Below are 22,950 nucleotides of genomic sequence, written 5' to 3'. Positions count from 1 at the left end.
AGGTTTAGGGGAGGTTTGGTTTTTTGCCCCTATGGTTGTCCAATTGTGCCATCATCATTGGTTGCAAAAACCATCTTTCCTTCATTGAATTGCTTTTCATTCTTTGTCAAAAATCAATTGAACTGGGCAATTATTTCTTAGATATGGCACAAAAAGAAAGCAAAAACAATATTAATCGATTAATTATACTTGATCAGAATTTAAAACTTTCGTGCTTCAAAGTGTCAGAGGCGTGTGAGCTAGAGCAACTCCATCTTGAATAGGAGCTGGGTAAAATGAGGCTGAGACCTACTGGGCTGCATTCCCAGATGGTTAAGGCATTCTAAGTCACAGGATGAGATAGGAGGTTGGGGCACAAAATACGGGTCATAAAGACCTTGCTGATAAAACAGATTGCAGTAAAGAAGCTGGCTAAAATTCAACAAAACCAAGATGGCCAGGAGAGTGACCTCTGGTCGTCCTCACCGCTCACTTCCACCAGCGCCATGACAGTTTATAAATGCCATGGCAATGTCAGGAAGTTACCCTATATGGTCCAAAAAGGGGATACATGAATGAATAATCTACTCCTTGTTTAGCATATAATCAAGAAATAACCACAAAAATGAGCAACCAGCATCCCTTGGGGCTGCTCTGTCTATGGAATAGCTATATTTATTCCTTTGCTTTCCTAATAAACTGGCTTTCACGTTATCCTACGGACTTGTCCTAAATTCTTTCTTGCATGAGATCCAAGAACCCTCTCTTGGGGTCTGGATTGGGGCCCCTTTCCTGTAACAAATGCACCATCGAAAAAGTGAAAAGACAGTTCACAGACTGGAAGAAAAAAAATTGAAAATCATATATCTGGCAAGGGACTTGTATCCTGTATATATAAAGAGTACTTACAATTAAATAATAAAAAGACAAATAACCCAATTGAAAAATGAGCAAAGAATTTCAGCACGTTTCTCCAAAAAATTTTTTTTAAAAAAAGACATACAAATGACCAATAGGCACATGAAAAGATGCTCACCATTATTTGTCACTAGGGAAATGGAAATCAAAATCCCAATGAGATAACATTTTATACCCACTAGTATTCCTAGTATCAAAAAGATAAACAATGACAAGTGTTGGTGAGGATGTAGAGAAATTCAAACACTCATGCACTGCTGGTGAGAATGTAAAAGGATGCAGCTACTTTGTAAAACAGTTTGGCAGTTCTGCAAAAGTTAAATATAGAGGTACTATATGACCCAGCAATTCTACTGTTAGATATACACCCAAGATAAATCAAAACCTATGTCAACACAAAAACTTCTACACAAACACTTATAAGAGCATAATCCATAATAGCCAAAAGTGAAAACAACCCAAATGTCCATCAAATGATGAATGGATAAACAACATGGAATACTATGAGATATTTTTTAGCCCTTCATTTTCTTTTTTTTTTTTTTTTTTTGAGGCAGAGTCTCACAGGGCCTCACTCTGTCACCCAGGCTGGAGTTCAGTGGCACGATCTCAGCTCACTACAACATCCACCTCCCAGGTTCAAGAGATTCTTCTGCCTCAGCCTCCCAAGTAGCTGGGACTATAGGTGTACACCCCCACACCTGGCTAATTTTTGTATTTTTAGTAGAGACGAGGATTCCCCATGTTGGCCAGGCTGGTCTCAAACTCCTGACCTCAGGTGATCCACCTGCCTCAGCCTCCCAAAGTGCTGGGATTACAGGCATGAGCCACCACGCCTGGCCTGTTTTTCTATTTTCAACTGCATTTATTTCTGCTTTTTTTATTTCCTTTCTTCTGCTTGCCTGGGGTTTATTTTGCTCTTCTTTCTTTGGTTTTTTGAGGTAGTCACTTAGATTATTGATTTGAAGTCCTTCCTCCTTTCTATTGTAAGTATTTAGTGCCATAAATTTCTCTCTAAAAACTGTGTACAGATCTTTTTGCTTTTCATTTTGTGATATGAGATTCCTACTTTAATGGCGCCCTCTTCTGTCAGCATAACAAAGTTCATCTATTTAGTAAATTTGTGCTTTTGTTTTGATAATAGAGAAGTGGGTTTTACTGTTCTCTAATTTTGTGGTCCTCTCTTCTCTTGTTGAACATAAATTTTGACCTTTTGCTTTTTCCCCTTCACCACTCAATTGCCAAAGCATTCTTCATTACTTTTTTACCTTCTTTTTCTTTCCCAGAGGCTAATTGTTTCAAAGACTGCCCCTTCAAATCACACATACTTTTAAATTTTTTTCCCTGTAATCCATATACTCTGATCTACTTAGACGCTTTTTTAAAAAAATTTAGAGTAAATTCACTCTTTCTGGTGGTGGTTTTACCTATCTTTTGGCCCTTTAGCTATCTTCCCTCTTCTGTTTTTCCCTCAAATTTATTCAGTCTGCCTTGCTGGCCACAACGTCTCATAGCAGGGTGAGTAGGAGAAAAGAAGCATGAGCAGCAACGCATTATGATTTGGTGTTATTTCTCCTTTTACTTATCGTTCTTTTGAATTTGGAGTATTCTTTCTCTTCAAGTTATTGTGAGAGTATGGTTTTGCCTAGTTTTATTTTTCTCTTGTTGTTCTGTATTGATTTTGGAGGGATATTAGGAGATTGGGACCTAGGTGGCTGCCATTGTTGTTAGCTACCCAGAGGTTTCCCTGTTCTAAAAATAGACATATGCTATTTCTGGTGACTAAGTGTTTATTGGCATAAATAAATATTAACTTCTGGTAAAAACTGATAGCACGCTAAAAACAATGTTGAAAATAATTTTCCTAGTTCTAAATTAATGTTGCTCCTCTTTATCCTATTTTCAACCTCAATGTTTTGTTTGGAAGACAAATCCCTCCTCTTTCGCTAACCACTACTACTAAATATGAAATGCCAAGAATCTAATATGTAAATTATTTTAGTTGTTATCTCCAGAATAAAATGAAATCATGGAAATATCAAGGTCTCTGTGTTTTGACTTAATTAAAACATTTTGAGAATAAATTGCAGTGTATCTTATTCTAATTGAGAGCATTTAGCCAGATTAGAAAAGACAAACTATTCAAGAGTTCATTCCAATTTTCATCTATTTAGATTCCAACCTCTCGTCCTCCATGGTTACCTTTGGAAAGACCTTACTTAATAGAGTCATGATAGAGGACAATAGATTTTCCTTATGACATCTGTTTTTAGGTGTGGCTATTTTCAGATAGTATGCTTTTCAATGGCAACAAAAGCCATAATTGACAAATGGGATCTAATTAAACTAAAGAGCTTCTGCACAGCAAAAGAAACTATCATCAGAGTAAACAGGCAACCTATAGAATGGGAGAAAAATTTTGCAATCTCTCCATCTGACAAAGGGCTAATATCCAGAATCTACAGGAAATTAAACAAATTTACAAGAAAAAAAAACCCTATCAAAAAGTGGGCAAAGGATATGAACAGACACTTCTCAAAAGAAGACATTTATGCGGCCAACAAACGTGAAAAAAAGCTCATCATCACTGGTCATTAGAGAAACACAAATCAAAACCACAATGAGATACCATCTCACACCAGTTAGAATGGTGATCATTAAAAAGACAGGGAACAACAGATGCTGGAGAGGACATGGAGAAATAGGAACGCTTTTACATTGTTGATGGGAGTGTAAGTTAGTTCAACCATTGTGGAAAACAGTGTGGTGATTTCTCAAGGATCTAGAACCAGAAATACCATTTGACCCAGCAATCCCATTACTGGGTATATACCCAAAGGATTATAAATCATGCTACTATAAAGGCACATGCACACGTATGTTTATTGCAGCACTATTTACAATAGCAAAGACTTGGAACCAACCCAAATGCCCATCAATGATAGACTGGATTGAGAAAATGTGGCACATATACACCACGGAGTACTACGCAGCCATAAAAAAGGATGATGAGTTCATGTCCTTTGCAGGGACATGGATGAAGCTGGAAACCATCATCCTAGGCAAACTAACACAGGAACAGAAAAACAAACACCGCATGTTCTCACTCATAAGTGGGAGTTGAACAATGAGAACACATGGACACAGGGAGGGGAACATCACACACTGGGGCCTGTTGGTGGCTGGGCGACCAGGGGAGGGATAGCATTAGGATAAATACCTAATGTAGATGATGGGTTGATGGGTGCAGCAAACCACCATGGCATGTGTATACCTATGTAACAAACCTGCACGTTCTGCACATGTATCCCAGAACTTAAAGTATAATTTTTTTAAAAAGATAGTATGCTTTCAAAATAAATGTTAATGTTGTCACTTATATGTGAGAGCTATAAAATTGGAACACATGGAGGTAGAGAGTGAAAAATTAGATAACAGAGACTGGGAAGGCTGTGTTGGGGGAGGGAAAGGTAAAGAGAAGTGGGTTAAAGGATACAAACATACAGTAAGATAGAAGGAATAAATTCAATGTTTACTAATAGAATAGGATAACTATACTTAACAAAAATGAATTGTAGTTGGGTGATGGATACTCTGAATACCATAACTTGATCACCATGTATTATATGCATATAACAAAATTTTTGTACCCTATGTATTTGCACAAATTAAAATAAATAAATAAATGTTAATAAATTAAGGTTTAATGGCCACGTTCTGTCATGTGTCTTTTTCAGAAATTATTATATTGGATTCAATGTAAGAGTGGTTAAGGAGTGAGACTCTCAATGCCAGAATGCCTGGATAAAAATCTAAGTTCCACTATTGTCTAGATGTGTGACCAAGTTACTGACAACCTCTATACCTCTATTTTCTCATCTAGAAAATGGAGGCAATAATGGTACCTACCTCATATGATAGTTGCAAGTAAATACATGTAATGTACTTCGAATAGTGCATGACACATAGTAAACTCATGTATGCGTTTGCAATATTTATCTAATATACATAATTTATAGAACTTAGTTGTAGCAGTATCTTTAATGACTGTATCAGTAATCTATCGATGCACAATAAATTGCCACCATTTCACAGCCTAAAACAACACCCATTTATTATCTGACTGTTCTTGTAGGTCAGGAATCTGGCCACTGCTTAACAGGATCCGCTGCTTCGGGGTCTCCAATGACGCTACAATCAATGTGTTAACCAGAGCTTGATTCTCTTCTGAAGGTTGGCTGGGGAAGGATTTGCTTCCAGTCTCATGTAGTTGTTGGGAAAATTCAGTTCCTTGTGGTTTGTAAAACCAAAGGCCTCAGTTTCTATCTGGCTATGGGCCAGGGGCTGTCCTAAGATCCTCGCCACAGTGTCCTCCTGAAAAGGACAACTTGCTTTTTCAAAGTCAATAAGGTAGCAAGTCTGCTGGAAAAACAGAGATTACCATCTCTTGTAGCTTAATCACAGAAGTGATAACCCATCACCTGCACCATATACTTTTTATTTATTTAATTTTTATTTTTATTATTATTATTGATACAGGGTCTCACTCTGTCACCCAGACTAGAGTGCAGTGGCGCAATCTCGGCTCACTCCAACCTTGGCCTCCTGGCTTCAAGCGATTCTCCTGCCTCAGCTTCACAAGTAGCTGGGATTACAGGTGCATGCCACCACGCCTGGCTTATTTTTGTATTTTTAGTAGAGACAGGGTTTCACCCTGTTGGCCAGGCTGGTTTCGAACTCCTTACCTCAAGTGATCCATCCGACTTGGCCTCCCAAAGTGCTGGGATTACAGGCTTGAGCCACCACACCTGGCCAGCACCAGATACTCTTAGTTAGAAATAAGTCACAAACCAGCCCACATTCAAGGGGAATGACTACCTGAATGTAGGAATCACAGGAGGCCATCCTAAATGGCCACTGTGATGTCTTAAAAAGGAAATGAAATATTGTCGAGATGTTTAAGAAGATTGATTTTGTAGTCAACTTACCCAGGTTTAAGTGCTGAGTCATTTGGGGCAGGTTACTTAATCTTTCTGAGCCTCAGTTTCTTCACCTATAACATAGAGTAATAATAGTACTGGAAAGATACTTAGGGAAGTATTACACGTGAATATCTGTTTATCTATCTTGGTTTAAACTTAGTGAGTGCTTAATAAATGTTAGTTAATGTTATTACAAAGCTAACAGAATGGGGTCTGGGCATGGTGGCTCACGCCTGCAATCCCAGTACTTTGTGACGTTCAGGCAGGCAAATCACTTGAGCTTAGGACTTTGAGAACAGCCTGGGCAAACGACAAAAACCTCGTCTCCACAAAAAATACAAAAATTAGCCGGGTGTGGTGGCATATGCCTGTATTCTCAGATACTCTGGAGGCTGAGGTGGGAGGATCACCTGAGCCGGGGAGGTCAAGGCCGCAGTGAGTTGTGACCGTGCCACTGCACTCCAGCCTATGTGACAGAGTGAGACCCTGTCTCAAAAAAATAAATAAATAAAAGCTAACAAAATGGTATTTAGTTTAACAAACTACTATAGACAGGGCGCGGTGGCTCACACCTGTAATCCCAGCACTTTGGGAGGCTGAGGCCGGCAGATCACTTGAGGTCAGGAGTTCAAGACCAGCCTGGCCAACATGGTGAAACCCCACTTCTACTAAAAACACAAAAATTAGCCAGGCATGGTGGCATGCACCTGTAATCCCATCTACTTGGGAGGCTGAGGCACGAGAATCACTTGAACCTGGGAGGCAGAGGTTGCAGTGAGCTGAGATCATGCCACTGCACTCCAACCTGGGTGATAGAGTGAGACTCCATGTCAAAAAAAAAAAAAAAAACCAAGCTACTATATTCCATATATTACTACTAAAAAGGTGATCAGATGGTGCTTGGGAAAAATGAACATAAAAGGCCGTCACAAAATTGTTACACTCCCTTGTTAATTATGCCCATTTGAAAAGTGTCACTCCTGTATATACTCTCAGCTAGGTTTTGGTGTTTTTACGGTGCTTCTATGCTCACAACGAGATTAATAATGACAATTAGAACTCAACCCCACACACCAGCTATACTTCGACTACAATCAAGCCAGAGCATCTGCTATGCATATATAAGAGTTAATTGCAGAATTGGTACGTTTTCTTGATTTAACTATGCAATCATTGCAATCCCTCTATAGGCCAGTTCTTTGTTGAACACTGCGGGGACACAGTCCCTGATGTCAAGGAGCTCCCAGTCTCTACGGAGTGTCAGGTAAACAGGGAATGATAGTAATATGCCTTGACACACACTGCAGCAGAAATTGGCTTACGGTATTATGGAGGCACAGAGGAAGAGCATTAACCCAAATTGGGGGAATCAGGAAAGGGTTTTCTGGACCTGAGCCTTGACGAGTGGGTAAGAAAGGATATTCCCAGCCGGGAATAGAAGAAGTGAAATAGAGATATTCTCTTCTCTCAGCCTCGCAGTCTACTGGGGAAGATAAATTGATGGAAAGCTAATGAGAACATTGCTTGTGATGAAATGCCTAAGAAGGTGGATTCTGACTGGGGAGGAGGGTGATCAGTGAAGGGTTCACAGAGGAGGAGAGAGCTGAGTCAGACTTTAAGGATGGGAAATTTTATCAGTGTTTGGTCTTCTTCAAGTTTTCTCCATTGCTACTTCCAGCATTAGGTGGGAATCATTTTATTTTTTGTTGATCACTCTTCATTATTCATGAGTGACCCAAAGAATAGTCAGACTCACGCCTGTAATTCTAACACTTTAGGAGGCCAAGGCAGGCAGATCACCTGACGTCAGGAGTTTGAGACCACCCTGGCCAACATGGTGAAACCCCATCTCTACTAAAAATACAGAAGTTAGCTGGGCATGGTGGTGGGTGCCTGTAATCCCAGCTACTGGGGAGGCTGAGGCAGGAGAATCGCTTGAACCCAGGAGGTGGAGGTTGCAGTGAGCTGAGATCCTGCCACTGAACTCCAGCCTGGGTGACAGTGAGACTCTGTCTCAAAAAAAAAAAAAAAAAAAAAAATCAACTCATTGGAATTTAGAATGCTAGGACAGTCTACCAGCATTACACCTTGGCTGTTCCTCAACTTAAGCATTATCTTTGCCCTGTGTGTTCATATATTGCCTGAATAATGACATATGAATAATGATAATGGTCTAACATTTGTATAATGTTTTTCAGTTTACTAATCATATTTTATAGAAGTTAAATCTACAGATTAATTGTAAGTTGCACTTGATAAAATGATAAAACAGCCACCTACGATCACCATGCAATTAACTGGACGCTACCGTTTTTGCCTAATTTGCTTCAGCTCTCTCTGAAAAATAATGTATTACAAATACAGCAAAATTCTACAACCCATGACTTCTTCATCAATATCTCTCCTTGGGTAAACACTGTCCTGCAGTTGTCATGCATCACTTTTGTGCATATATTTGTACTTATGTATGAATATAAGCAATTATTTCAGTCGGGCATGGAGGCTCATGCCTGTAATCCCAGCTCTTTGGGAGGCCGAGGTGGGCAGATCACTAGAGGTCAGAAGTTCAAGACCAGCCTGGCCAACATGGCGAAACCTGTCTCTATTAAAAATACAAAAAATTAGCCAGGCATGGTGGAGGGAATCTGTAATCACCGCTACTCAGGAGGCTGAGGCAGGAGAATCACTTGAACCTGGGAGGCAGAGTTTGCAGTGAGCCAACACTGCGCCATTGCACTCCAGTCTGGGTGACAGAGTGACACTCCATCTTAAAAAAAAAAAAAATTATTTCAAGTATTCTTACAATTTTTAAAATTGAATAGGGTATGTTTGCTCTTTTTCTTCATTTTTTCTATGCAATATTGTTTTTAAAAACTTATTCATGCTGATTCATGTTGCTGTAGTATTCACTCTAGTTCATTCATTTTAACAGTTATGTAGCATTCTACTGTATAAGTAAATCACAGCTTAATTACCCATTCATCAACTGAGGGATAATTAGGTTGCCTCCACTCTTTAATTTTTATTTTATATTTTGCTATTACAAAGAGCACTGGAGAAAATGCTCTCGTGGCATATCCCTTTGTGCCCACTTCTGAGAGTTGCTCAGGGAGACACTTAGGAATTGAATTGCTGGGCCACAAAGTACAAGCATTTTCAAATTTACTAGATTTGCCAAATTACTCTGCAAAGTACTTTCTCTGTTCTGAGCATTTTCTACATATTAATTCATTGTATCCTCACAACCACCACAGAAGAAAATACTGCATAAATTCCTCTTTACAGATGTGAAAACTAAAGCTAAGAGAAATAAAGCAACATGTCCAAGGTCACACAGCTAAAAGCAATAGAGCTTGCATTTGAATAGAGGCAGCCTGGTTCCAATGCCCATGCTTTTAACCACTAGAGTGTTATATCTCTTAATCCAAACTATTATTGTTTTAATTTGCGTTCATTTTTCCCATTGCTAATGAAGTTGAACATCTCTTATTACTCCTCACCTTCTTTTATTGGCAGGAATGCTAAGTACCGTGGAAGCAGTAAGTACTGAAAAAAAAATGCCACAGCCTTATTGTCAAGGGAAACGATTTTTTACGTAAGCCAGACTTGGCCCATGGCCTCAGCAGGAAGTTTAGAAGACTACTGCAATTAGGCCTGGCATGGTGGTACACGCCTCTAATCCCAGCACTTTGGGAGGCCAAGGCAGTTGGATCACTTGAGCCCAGGCATTCGAGATCAGCCTGGGCAACATGGCGAAATCCTGTCTCTACTAAAAATATACAAAAAAAAAGTAGCCAGGCATGGTGGTGCATGCCTGTAGTTCCAGCTAGTCAGGAAGATGAGGTGGGAGAATCCCCTGAGCCTGGGAGTTTGAGGCTGCAGTGAGCCATGATTGACCCACTGCACTTCAGCCTGGGCAATGGGAGTGAGAGCGTGTCTCAAAAAAAAAAAAAAAAAGAAAGAAAGAAAGGAACACCACTGCAATTAATGGACTGATTTGGAGGAGGAATATCTTTTTAAAATTACTTTTACATGGAACCAAAAAAGAGCCCACATTGCCAAGACAATCCTAAGCCAAAAGAACAAAGCTGGAGGCATCACGCTACCTGACTTCAAACGATACTACAAGGCTACAGTAACCAAAACAGCATGATACTGGTTCCAAAACAGAGATATAGACCAATGGAACAGAACAGAGCCCTCAGAAATAATACCACACATCTATAATCACCTGATCTTTGACAAACCTGACAAAAATAAGAAATGGGGAAAGGATTCCCTATTTAATAAATGATGCTGGGAAAACTGGCTGGCCGTATGTAGAAAGCTGAAACTGGATCCCTTCCTTACGCCTTATACAAAAATTAATTCAAGATCGACTAAAGACTTAAATGTTAGACCTAAAACCATAAAAACCCTAGAAGAGGCCGGGCGCGGTGGCTCAAGCCTGTAATCCCAGCACTTTGGGAGGCCGAGGCGGGCGGATCACAAGGTCAGGAGCTCGAGACCACAGTGAAACCCCGTCTCTACTAAAAATACAAAAAATTAGCCGGGCACGGTGGCGGGCGCCTGTAGTCCCAGCTACTCAGGAGGCTGAGGCAGGAGAATGGCGGGAACCCGGGAGGCGGAGCTTGCAGTGAGCCGAGATCGCGCCACTGCACTCCAGCGTGGGCAACAGCGTGAGACTCCGTCTCAAAAAAAAAAAAAAACAAAAAACAAAACCCTAGAAGAAAACCTAGGCAATACCATTCAGGACATAGGCATGGGCTATGACTTCATGACTAAAACACCAAAAGCAATGGCAACAAAAGCCAAAATTGACAAATGGGATCTAATTAAACTAAAGAGCTTCTGCACAGCAAAAGAAACTACCATCTGATTGCACACGCAACCTACAGAATGGGAGAAAATTTTTGCAATCTACCCATCTGACAAAGGGCTAATATCCAGGATCTACAAAGAACTTAAACAAATTTACAAGAAAAAATCAAACAACCCCATCAAAAAGTGGGCAGAGGATATGAACAGAAACTTCTCAAAAGAAGACATTTATGCAGCCAACAGACACATGAAAAAATGCTCATCATCACTGGCCATCAGAGAAATGCAAATCAAAACCACAATGAGATACCATCTCACACCTGTTAGAATGGCAATCATTAAAAGTCAGGAAACAACAGGTGCTAGAGAGGATGTGGAGAAATAGGAACACTTTTACACTGTTGGTGGGACTGTAAACTAGTTCAACCATTGTAGAAGACAGTGTGGTGATTCCTCAAGGATCTACAACTAGAAATACCATTTGACCTGGCCATCACATTACTGGGTATATACCCAAAGGATTATAAATCATGCTGCTATAAAGACACATGCACAAGTATGTTTATGGCAGCACTATTCACAATAGCAAAGACTTGGAACCAACCCAAATGTCCATCAATGATAGACTGGATTAAGAAAATGTGGCACATATACAACATGGAATACTATGCAGCCATAAAAAAGGATGAGTTCATGTCCTTTGTAAGGACATCGATGAAGCTGGAAACCATCATTCTGAGCAAACTATCACAAGGACAGAAAACCAAACACCTCATGTTCTCACTCATAGGTAGGAATTGAACAACGAGAATGCTTGGACACAGCAGGGGGAACATCACACACTGTGTCTGGTTGTGGGGTGGGGGGGAGGGGGGAGGGCTAGCATTAGGAGATGTACCTAATGTAAATGATGAGTTAATGGGTGCAGCACACCAGCATGACACATGTATACATATGTAACAAACCTGCACATTGTGTACATGTACCCTAGAACTTAAAGTATAATTAAATAAATAAATAAATAAATAAGTGTAAAAAAAATTAAAAATAAATAACATTCATTTTATTTTTTATTAAATAAATATACACACCTAGTTTAAAGAGACAACTAGATCTATAAGACTTGTTAAGAAAAGCAACAGTCCGTTCTCCACATGTATCCCAGAACTTAAAGTAAAATAATTTTTTTTTAAAGTGAAATTCTGGCCCCATCATGGCAAAAAAGAAAAGGAAAGAAAAGCAACAGTCCTTTCTTATAGTCTGCTCCCCAGATTTAACCACTTTCAGCTAATTCTTTGAGGTGGGTATATTTCTATTTACAGCTACTTCTCCAAATTCCACGCTTGCATGAATAGGGCTTGGGTTTACAGCTTGAAGCATTTTTTAGATTGACTTTACCCTACGAAAGATAGGATTTAGCCTCTGTACCTGCCTCTCTCTCTGCTTCTTTCTTACACACACATCCCATGACCCATCCATATGCTCTCAATATATTTATACTTTCAGATCAATATTCAATGTTAACATCATTATGATTATATAGATACAATAGTCAACTTAGTCATGAAGTACATTATGATTATTTTCCATCTCCTTCACATTTTTTCCTGGCATTTCAAAAAAAAATGAAAAAAAATTAGTCAGGTGTGGTGGTGTGTGCCTACAGCCCCAGCTACTAGGGAGGCTGAGGTGGGAGGATTGCTTGAGCCCGGGAGGTCAAGTCTGCAGTGAGCCCAGATCACACCATTGCACTCCAGCCAGGCCAATAGAGTGAGACCCTGTCTCAAAAAATAAATAAATAAAGTGTACAAACTGAAAAGGTTTGACACACATGATCATCTATGAAACCATCTCCACACTTAAGGTAATGCATATATCCATTATTCCCAAAAGTTTCTGTGTGCTCCTTTGTAATCCCTCCTTTCTACTCCTTCCACCCTGACTCAGCTTTGTCTCCAGGCAACTAATGATTTTATTTATCACTGTGGATTAGTTTGTAATTTCTAAAATTTTATATAAATGGAATCATATAGTAAACACTTTGTTTGGTTTGTTTCTCTCAGCATAATTATTTTGAGATTCATTCATGTCATTATTTGTATTCTCAGTTCGTTCCCTTTTTATTGCTGAGTAGTATTCCATTGTATGAATATATAACAATTTGTTTATTATTTAATCTATTAATGGCCATTTGGGTTGTCTCCAGTTTTGAGCATTTGGAGATTATGAATGAATATGTATTTTAATTGAGGTAATGGTTTATCAGATGTATATGTATGTGGAAACTTATCGAATTGCATACTTTAAACATGCAGTTTATTGTAGGCTAATTATTTCTCAATAGAGCTGTTTAAAACAAAAAGAAAAAAGAAAAACAAAAATACCAGAGACTGGAGCCAAATTATGAAAGATTTTAGTTTAAAAAATTCCCCTCCATGACACAATTAATATAGTTCTCACCTGGATACACACACACACACACACACACACACACACACACAAAGCCAATTTAATTGAGCTATAATTACATGCCATACAATTCATTTATTTAACGTACAATTAACCATTTAATAAATGTGCATAATTGAATGATTTTTAGTGTATACACTGAGTTGTGAGGTATATTTTTAACACCCCTTCCTCAACAGAATATGTTTTTAGTAATACACATGAATTAACACAAATAATTATAACCAGAAAGAAAATAAAATGTAGATTTTCTCTATAAAACATTTTGCATATAGTTGTCATAGTAAAAATCATAAGACAATTTTAAGAAAATTAAAACATGTAAAAGTAAAATGTAGGCAACTACTAAATTATGCAACTGATATAACATTTTAGCATTTTGATTTTTACGTAGTATTAATGAGCAATTAAAGAATACATTTCATGCTTGAGTATATTGTTCAAATTCAGTAAAGTCTTTTATTTTCAAATGTAATAAAAACGTCTTTATCCCCCCAAATTTTACTCCTTAAATTTAACACTTCGTTTCACTGATTTAGACACCAATAAAAGCAAGTGATCACACAGAATCACAGAGCTGAGGCAACTCGGGTTGTTCTTAGTCTTTATAATCACACGCTATAATTTTTAATTTCGTGTACTTTGAAAGTGTAGACATATGTATCATATATTACCACAGGGACTGCAGTCTGGAAGTATGCTCAAAGCAAGCTCAAATGGAGCTAGGAGGCAGGACCTGACTCCAGAGGCGGGGCTTGGACAGCCGACCGAATTGAGGACTGGCTAAACCAGGTCTAGGGCAGAAGCAGCTTTCCTTAAGCCTTGTCTACCAATGTGTCATGTCAATTTACCAGTCCATGGCAACACCCAGGAGTTACTGCCCCTTTCCATGGCAATGACCTGACAACCTGGAAGTTACCACCCTCATCCTAGAAATTGCTGCATAAATTGCTCCTTAATGTGAATATAATTCAAAGTGGGAATCAGCATGAGTGCAGAACTGCCTCTGAGCTGCTATTCTGGGGACACCGCCCATGGGGCAGCCCTGCTCTGCAAGAAGCAGGAACAGTTCCTCTGCTGCTCTGTACACTTCTGCTTCAATTAAACTTGCTGTTTAACGTCACCGGCTTGCCCTTGAATTCTTTCCTGAGTGAAGCCAAGAACCTCCCACCTAAGCCCCAAGTGTGGGGCTTCCCTGTCCCGCATCAAAACATTTCCAAATTGTTCAGAGCTTACTTTAGAAGGGAACAGCCTATGTCTTGGACCAACTATTTAATGAGGATTTATCCAAATTAACTTCCCTGTAGAATCAAATGATTATTAAAACAGAAATATTAAAAATCAGCGAATTCGCACCTTACATAGATTTTCTTCAAGCTTAAATGTAACCACAGCAATCTTTTACAGCTCAGACCAAAAGAGGATGTGGGGGGAGAAAAGTTGAAAACTTGTATGTGATGCTAATAAGTAAAAGACTGACTTTTACTGGGTTTTATTATTCTTATATTAAAATTCTCGGCAGGGTGCGATGGCTCAAGCCTGTAATCCCAGCACTTTGGGAGGCCGAGACGGGCGGATCACGAGGTCAGGAGATCGAGACCATCCTGGCTAACACAGTGAAACCCCGTCTCTACTAAAAAAATACAAAAAAACTAGCCGGGTGTGGTGGCGGGCGCCTGTAGTCCCAGCTACTCGGGAGGCTGAGGCAGGAGAATGGCGTAAAACCCGGGAGGAAGAGCTTGCAGTGAGCTGAGATCCAGCCACTGCACTCCAGCCTGGGCAATAGAGCGAGACTCCATCTCAAAAAAAAAAAAAAAAATTCTCCGCAGACAATGTTTCTCTTTATGGCCAGCAAGTGGGCAGACCTCTGCCACTGCCCCCACGCTTGGTAGGCCACTGCTCCATCCTAAGCTACTTAACAAGAAAGTGGCCTAATTAGCGCTGGGTTTGTGGCCTCCAGACTCCACTATTTGTCTTTCAGGCTGCTGGAGTGACTCTTGACAGGATGAGTTCTGGGTCCTCCTGAGGGCCTTTACTTGCTTACAGCATAGTGTGGGGTACAACAGACACGACTGTGACGCGGGTGACCTGGAGGTGGCTTTAGTGTCTTTTTGTGCGGTGTGTTATTGCCACACACATCACACATGAAACCCTCTTCCTAACTGGGTTCTGGGAATTTAGACCTTGATGTTGTTGCCCACACCTACCCTAAATACATGTAGAAACACCAAAACCCTTTTTCTTCTTGTCTGTGGGGGCAAAGTGTTCATTAGTCTTCATTTCTTAGTCCTCACCCACTCCTTATCCCCCCCGATGGCTAACTGTATACCTGTTGGTCTGGCCCCCAACCATGCAGGAGCCTGCCTCTCTCCTTCTTACCAGTTTTTCTTCCGTAACCCCCTCCCCACTACAGACAAAGTCCACATCATCTTTTCACATTGTGCTGATTTTATTGCGTTCATCAACATGGTGGAACACTGTTGGTCTCAGATTCGGCCTTTATGTGATTGGTGATTCCCCAGAGTTGCCTATGGAGATGCTGTTGCTAGTTGTACATTTCTGATCCAGGCTCTGCATTTACTGGCAGCAGAGATGGTTACTTGGGATGGTTTGCTGTTGCCAATGGCTTCTGGGCTTGCTCTTGTGATTTGTATTTTCCGTTGTATTTTGTGCTTGCTCTTCTGAGTTTTAGTTTGCGTCTTATTCTGCTTGTGGTGACACGCAAATATTGTTGGTCTCATTGTTATCCTAGGCTTTTTGGAGCAGGAAGGAGGTGATTGAGTTTTCTTTCTTGAATTCCTTTGAAGGGGTTTTTTTACCTTTGTGATTTTCTTCTCCACCTGGAAGGACAACACATGAGCCAGAAGGACATTGGTTTAGGGGAAGAGAGAGAGGTTGTATAGCAAGGGGAGCTTCATGGATAGGAGTGCAGGCTGAGGAGGGGAGTGTGCTAGGCAAGGACAGGACAGGGGTCTTGAGAGAATAGAGGGGAAGAAGAGAAAGAACAAGGATAGGGTCATCTGACCTTGCCAGTTTTGTTGGTCTTTTGTTGACAAGAGTTCTTCTTTTCCTTCTTCTCTTTGGTTCTCGGGGTTGGCTTTTTCGTGCTTACAATTGGTTGTTTCGTATTTTCTTTGGGCTTCACTGGTGTGTGGGTCTCCTTAGCCATATTGAAGCCTCCCAGTGGTCTACCCCATGCTCCTGACCTCCTTATGTATACGCAGCCCTGGGTGACGAGGAGCCCCACCCTTCAGCTTTGTTTGGTCAGAATGGGGCACCCCTATCCAATGGTAGTCCTGGGGTGGCTTGGACATCACAAAGCACTGACACTTCTGTGGGGGTGGTGTTGCTTGGGTGGCCAAAATGTGGTCAGAGAAAGGGGATTTTTCCACCCCCAATACTACCTGAAGGTCCATTTCAAAATGACCTGCTACCCCCATCATTCCCCATGTTCAATTCTGGTGGGTCACATAGCAGGGAGAAGGTGTTTCCTTAAAGGCATTCCCTACAGCCACCCCCAGCCAGTGGTCCATTCTGTTCTCTCCCACCCTTTACCATGGCCTACTATTTTGGATGTCTTATCTACAATCCCCCCAGGGTACAGTGGCCTTATTTAATTCTCAGTCAAAATATGAATCATTCCACTTCCCTCAAACAAATTTCCATTTTGTATCTGTTTTGGTATGGTTTGTAAACTAAGACAGGTTTTGTGTGTGTGTGTGTGTGTTTGTTTACATTTCTAAATGGTTGAGAAAAAAAACAAAATAACATTTTATGATGTAAAAATTATGTGAAGTTGAAATTTCAGTGTTCATAAAACTTTATTAGAACACAGATACACTAACTTAACTATCAGCTATAGCTGCTTTGACACTACAACAGAGTAGTTGCGACAGAGATTGTATAGCCTGCAAAACATAAAGTATTTGCTATCTGTCCTTTTAAAAAAAAGATTGGCAACTCCTCATCTATTCTGTTCCATTGATCTATTTGCCTATCCTTATGCCAAAACCACATTGTCATGATTAATTTCATGTCATGTCATAATTTCATGCTAAGACATAAAATTAGGTAGCACAGCTCATCCAACTTTGCTCTTCTTTTACAAGATCATTTCAGCTATTCTAGGTCCCACATACATTCTTTTTATTATTATTATGCTTTTAAGATCTAGGGTACAAGTGCACAATGTGCAGGTTTGATACATAGGTATACATGTGCCATGTTGGTTTGCTGCACCCATCTGTTATTTCTTGCAAACTCACCTATTGTTTGCATTGTATATCTCCTCCATTCCAGTACTTTCAACCTAGCTGTGTTTTTATATTTTAAGTGCATTATGTGTTAAGAGCATATAATTGGATATTGATTTTTAAATCAAGTTCATTAACCTCCGTCTTTTGTTGGAGTGTTTAATACATTTATATTTAGTGGAATTATTGACATGGCTGTGTTTAAGTGTACCCACTTGCTTTTTGTTTTGGTCTCTCTGTTATTTGTTATTTTTGGTCTCTCTGTTATTTGTTATATATATCCTTCTTTCATGTCTTCTTTTGGGTTGAGGGGTTTTTTTTTTTTTGTATTTTATTCTGTTTTCTCTATTGGCTTTTTAATAATAGCATATATATATATATATATATATATATATATATATTTAGTTGTTGTGTGGATTACAATACGCATCCTGATCTTGTTACATTCAACAGAGAATTAATGAAAGTTCTAGCCAGATCAATCAGGCAAGAGAAAGAAAGAAAAGACATCCAAATAGGAAAAGAAGTCAAGCTATCTCTCTACACAGACAATGTGATTCTATACCTAGAAAACCCTAAAGATCCACCAAAAGGTTCCTGGAACTGATAAACGACTTTAGTAAAGTTCCAGGATACAAATATCATTGTAAAAAATCAGTACCATTTCTATACACAAATAATGGTCAAGCTGATAGCCAAATCAGGAAGTAATCCCATTTACAACTGCCACAAAAAAAAATTGCTTAGTAATACATCTAACCAAGAAGATGAAAGAGATCTACAAGGAGAACTACAAAACACTGTTGAAAGAAGTTATAGATGACACAAACAAATGGAAAAACATTCCCTGCTCATGAATTGGAAGAATCAATATCATTCAAAGGGACATCCTGCCCAAAGCAATCTACAGATCCAGCATTATTCCTGTGAAATGACCAACATCATTTTTCACAGAATTGGAACGAAACTATTCTAAAATTCATATGGAATCAAAAAGAGCCAGAATAGCCAAAGGACTTCTAGGCAAAAAGAACAAAGCTGGAAGCATCACAATACCTGACTTCAAACTATACTACAAAGCTGCAGTGACTAAAAGAGCATGATACTGGTACAAAAACACACATAAACCAATGGAACAGAATAGAGAGCTGAGAAATAAATCCACACACCAACAGCCATCTGATCTTTAACAAAGTCAATAAAAGTAAGCAGTGAGGAAATGGCAGTCTTCAATAAGTGGTGCTGGGATAGCTGGCTAGACATATAGAGAAGAATAAAACTGGACCCCTAGCTTTCACCACATACAAATGTAACTCAAGGTGGATTAAAGATTTAAATGTAAGACTTCAAACTTTAAGAATCCTAGAATAAAAGCTAGTAAACACAACTCTGGGCATCAGCCTTGAGAAATAATTTATAGTTAAGTCCTCAAAAGCAACTGTTACAACAACAAAAATTGAAGTGGGTCATGCCTCTATCACCATGGAGTAACCACATTGGTGCGTTCTCTGAGGCTTTCCATCTCATTGTTGTGAGGTTACTGGGAACAAGGCTTTATCAGGGTTTATGAGAGCAAAGTAGACCTGTGATCAAGATGGCCAACTAGATACACAGCCAGGAGGAACATCTGCCACTGAGGGATTGGGACATTGAGAAGACTGGTGCACTCTTAGCAGATCTTCAGAGGGAAGGCATTGAGAGCAGATGTAAGGAAGACACAGATGTTGGGCTGAAGGGGGAGGAAGCTGGAAACCCTGCACAGGGCTACCACGCACCAGGACTCATTCCTATCCCCCAACAACTCCTGGGGAAGGGATGAGTTGAAGAAGGAAAGAGCAACCTGCTCTAACCATGGGCCTTTGGAATCCTGGCCAGAGGAGACCCCATGACCACTGTGGACACTTGAGAGGACAGGGAGAGCTGCTTACAGAAGTGGTAGGGACAGAATTCCAGCCAGTGTGGAGTCCCAGAGGGTTTGATGCAGGAGCATCTGCAGTGGAACACAGCCAGGGACACCCATTCCCTTAGGCTCAACTTACTCCTGTAGGAGAGTTTAGCACTAGAGGAATTGTCATACATGAACTCTGCAGGGTGGTCTTGGCCATGAGACCCCTCAGTCTGCTGGACTCTCCCTGGGTGCTTGCAGTACAGGCTCAGGTGCCCAAAAGGGGTGTTCCTCTTGGTGGCCTGCATCATAGCTCCTGTGCTGGCAGACCACACCTGACAAGCAGAGAGCTCCAGGTGAGCAGCGTCCACAGACACATATCAGCCCGCACATGCACTCCTTCCACGCAGCCTCCCCAGTGGTACCTTGCCTGCAGATACTCACGCACGGCCACCTTCCAAATCACTTTGTTGGCATGTGTGTGCACAGGCAGATTTTGCCTCCCCTTTCCCACCAGCACACGTGTGCAGGTGCACCCTGCCATGGCACTACTGTGAGCATGAATGCATCCTGCCATTCCCATTGAAGCTTTGGAGGGCACAGAGCCCATTAACCCTACCTGCCACCAGCACCCTGCTCCTGTGTTGATGCTGCTGCTGCTGCCAGAAACCAGGCACCGAGAACTGAGACCTGCCCTGGCCCTGAGCAGCCCCTGCCACCCATCAACACACACAAGGAGCTCATCCAGTCCTGTGGCCACCACGGCCCCACCACTATGCTAAAACTGCCACCAGCACAAACATACACAAAGATGCCAGTGGGGGTCCCTGCTTCCCAACAACATGCTGCCAATGCTGCTGCAGCAGCAAATGCCCACATGACGGCCAGCATCCTGGCACCTGCTAGCACCCCACTGCAGTTGAAAAGTGGACACCTTATCATGCTGCCACTGACGCCACTCCTGCCGTGGGTGAACAAAGATAAATTATGCTGCCACTGCCCTACAAAGTGGTTTGATTGGCACCACCCATTTGGTTGGCACCACCCATTGGACTGTTGTGACCAGTGGTCTGGGAGCACCTCGGCCCCTCCAGTGCAGCAGGTTCCTACCTTGAGTAGCCAGAGAACAAAGCCAGGGCCTGATACTAGTCCTCCAGAGTTAGGACACGCAGTCTAGGATTCCCGAGCTAAGCCTTAGCCCCCTAAAATCTTCCAGAAATGAATCCAGTTGACTGAAAAAAACTTATACAACAGTCAAACTCCTAAGGTCATAAAATAGCATAAAAGGGGAAAAAAAAAAGATCCAAAAACAGCAACTTCAAAGATTGAAGGAAAATCAGCCCACAAAGATGAGAAAGAGCAATTGCCAGAACTGTGACATCTCAAAAAGCCAGAGTGTCTTCTTTCCTCCAAACGACCACACTAGTTCCCCAACAATGGTTCTTAAAGAGATGGAAATGACTGAAATGACAGAAATAGCATTCAGAATGTTCATAGGAACAAAGATCATCAAGATTCACGAGAACATTGAAACCCAATTCCAGAAAGCTAAGAATCACAATAAAATGATACAGGAGCTGGCAGACAAAATAACCAGCATTGAAAAGAACATAACTGACTGATTCAGCTGAAAAACACACTACAAGAATTTCATAATGCAATTGTATGTATTAACAGCAGAATAGACCAAGCCAAGGAAAGAATCTTAGAGCTTGAAGACTGGCTTTCTGAGAAAAATTTTTAAAAAAAGAATGAAAAGGAATGGAAAAAAAACCTCTGAGAAATATGGTATTATGTAAACAGACCAAATCTATAACTCATTGGCATCCCTGAAAGAGATGGGGAGAATGGAAGCAACTTGGAAAACTTATTTCAGGTTATCATCCATGAGAAATTCTGCAACCTATTTAGAGAGGCCAACATTAAAATTAAGCTAATACAGAGAACTTTAGCAAGATGCTTCACAAGAAGATCATCTCCAAGACATGATTATCAGATTCTCCAAGATCAGAATGAAAGAAATAAAAAATGTTAAAGGCAGCTAGAGGGAAATGCCAGGTCAGCTACAGAGGGAAGCCCATCAGACTAACAGCAGACCTCTCAGCAGAAACCCTTCAAGCCAAAAGAGATTGGGGGCCTATATTTAACATTCTTATAGAAAAGAAATTCCAACAGAGAATTTCATATACAGCCAAACTAAACTCCATAAGCAAAGGAGAAAAAAGATCCTTTTTGGACAAGCAAATGCTGAGGGAATTTGTTACCACCAGACCTGCCTTTTTAGAGCTCCTAAAAGAAGCAATAAATATGGAAAGGAAAGACCATTACCAGCCACTACAAAAACACTTAAGTACATGGACCACTGACACTATAAAGCAACCACACAAACAAGTTGGCATTATAACCATGTAACAATATGATGACAGGATCAAATCCACACATACCGATACTAACCTTGAATGTAAAGAGGCTAAATTCTCCAGTTAAAAGTCACAGAGTAGCAAGTTGGATAAAGAAGCAAGACCTGCTGGTAGGTATGCTACCTTCAAAAGACCCATCTCATATGCTAGTTTAAAGTCTGTTTTGTCTGAGATTGTGAGCTCTGCTTTTTTCTGGTTTCCATTTGCTTGGTAGATTTCCTCCATCCCTTTATTTTGAGCCTGTGGGTGTCATTGCGTGCGAGAGTTTCTATTTCTTCCTGATTTAATCTAGGAGGGTTGAAAATTTCCAGGAATTTGTCCACCTCCTCTAGATTTTCTAGTTTGTGCCCATAAAGGTTTTCATAGTAGCCTCGAATGATCTTTTGTATTTCTGTGGTACCAGTTGTAATACCTCTTGTTTCATTTCTAATTGAGCTTATTGGGATTTTGTCTCTTCTCTTCTTGGTTAACCTTGCTAATGATCTCTTAATTTTGTTTATCTCTTCAAATAATCAACTTTTTGTTTCATTTATCTTTTGTATTTTTCTTTTTGTTTAAATTTCATGTAGTTCTACTCTGATCTTTGTTATTTCTTTTCTTCTGCTGGGTTTGGGTTTGGCTTGTTCTTGTTTCCATAGTTCCTTGAGGTGTGACCTTAGATTGTCTATTTGTGCTCTTTCAAATTTTTTGATGTAGACATTTAATGCTATGAAATTTCCTCTTAGCACTGCTTTTGCCGTATCTCAGGTGTTTTGATAACCTGTCATGATTATCATTCAGTTTAATGAAATTTTAAATTTCCATCTTGATTTCATTGTTGATCCAAAGATCATTCAGGAGTAGATTATTTAATTTCCATATATTTTTATAGTTTTGAGGATTCCTTTTGGAGTTAATTTCCAATTTTATTCCATTGTGGTCTGAGAGGATACTTGATATAATTTCGATTTTCTTAAATTTATTGAGACTTGTTTTGTGACCTACTGTATGGTCTATCTTGGAAAATGTTTTATATGCCGATAAAAATAATATATATTCTGCAGTTCTTAGGTAGAATGCTTTCTAAATATCTGTTAAGTCCACTTTTTCTAGTGTATTGTTTAAGTCCATTGTTTCTTTGCTGATTTTCTGCTTTGATGGCATGTCTAGTACTGTCAGTGGAGTACTGAGTTCCCCCACTATTATTGTGTTGCTGGTAGGCTGTGGAGAAAAGAGAATGTGTA

This window comes from Macaca thibetana, chromosome X (genome assembly GCF_024542745.1).
Source record: "Macaca thibetana thibetana isolate TM-01 chromosome X, ASM2454274v1, whole genome shotgun sequence".
NCBI lineage: Eukaryota > Metazoa > Chordata > Mammalia > Primates > Cercopithecidae > Macaca > Macaca thibetana.
Note: the sequence above shows the minus strand (reverse complement) of the source record.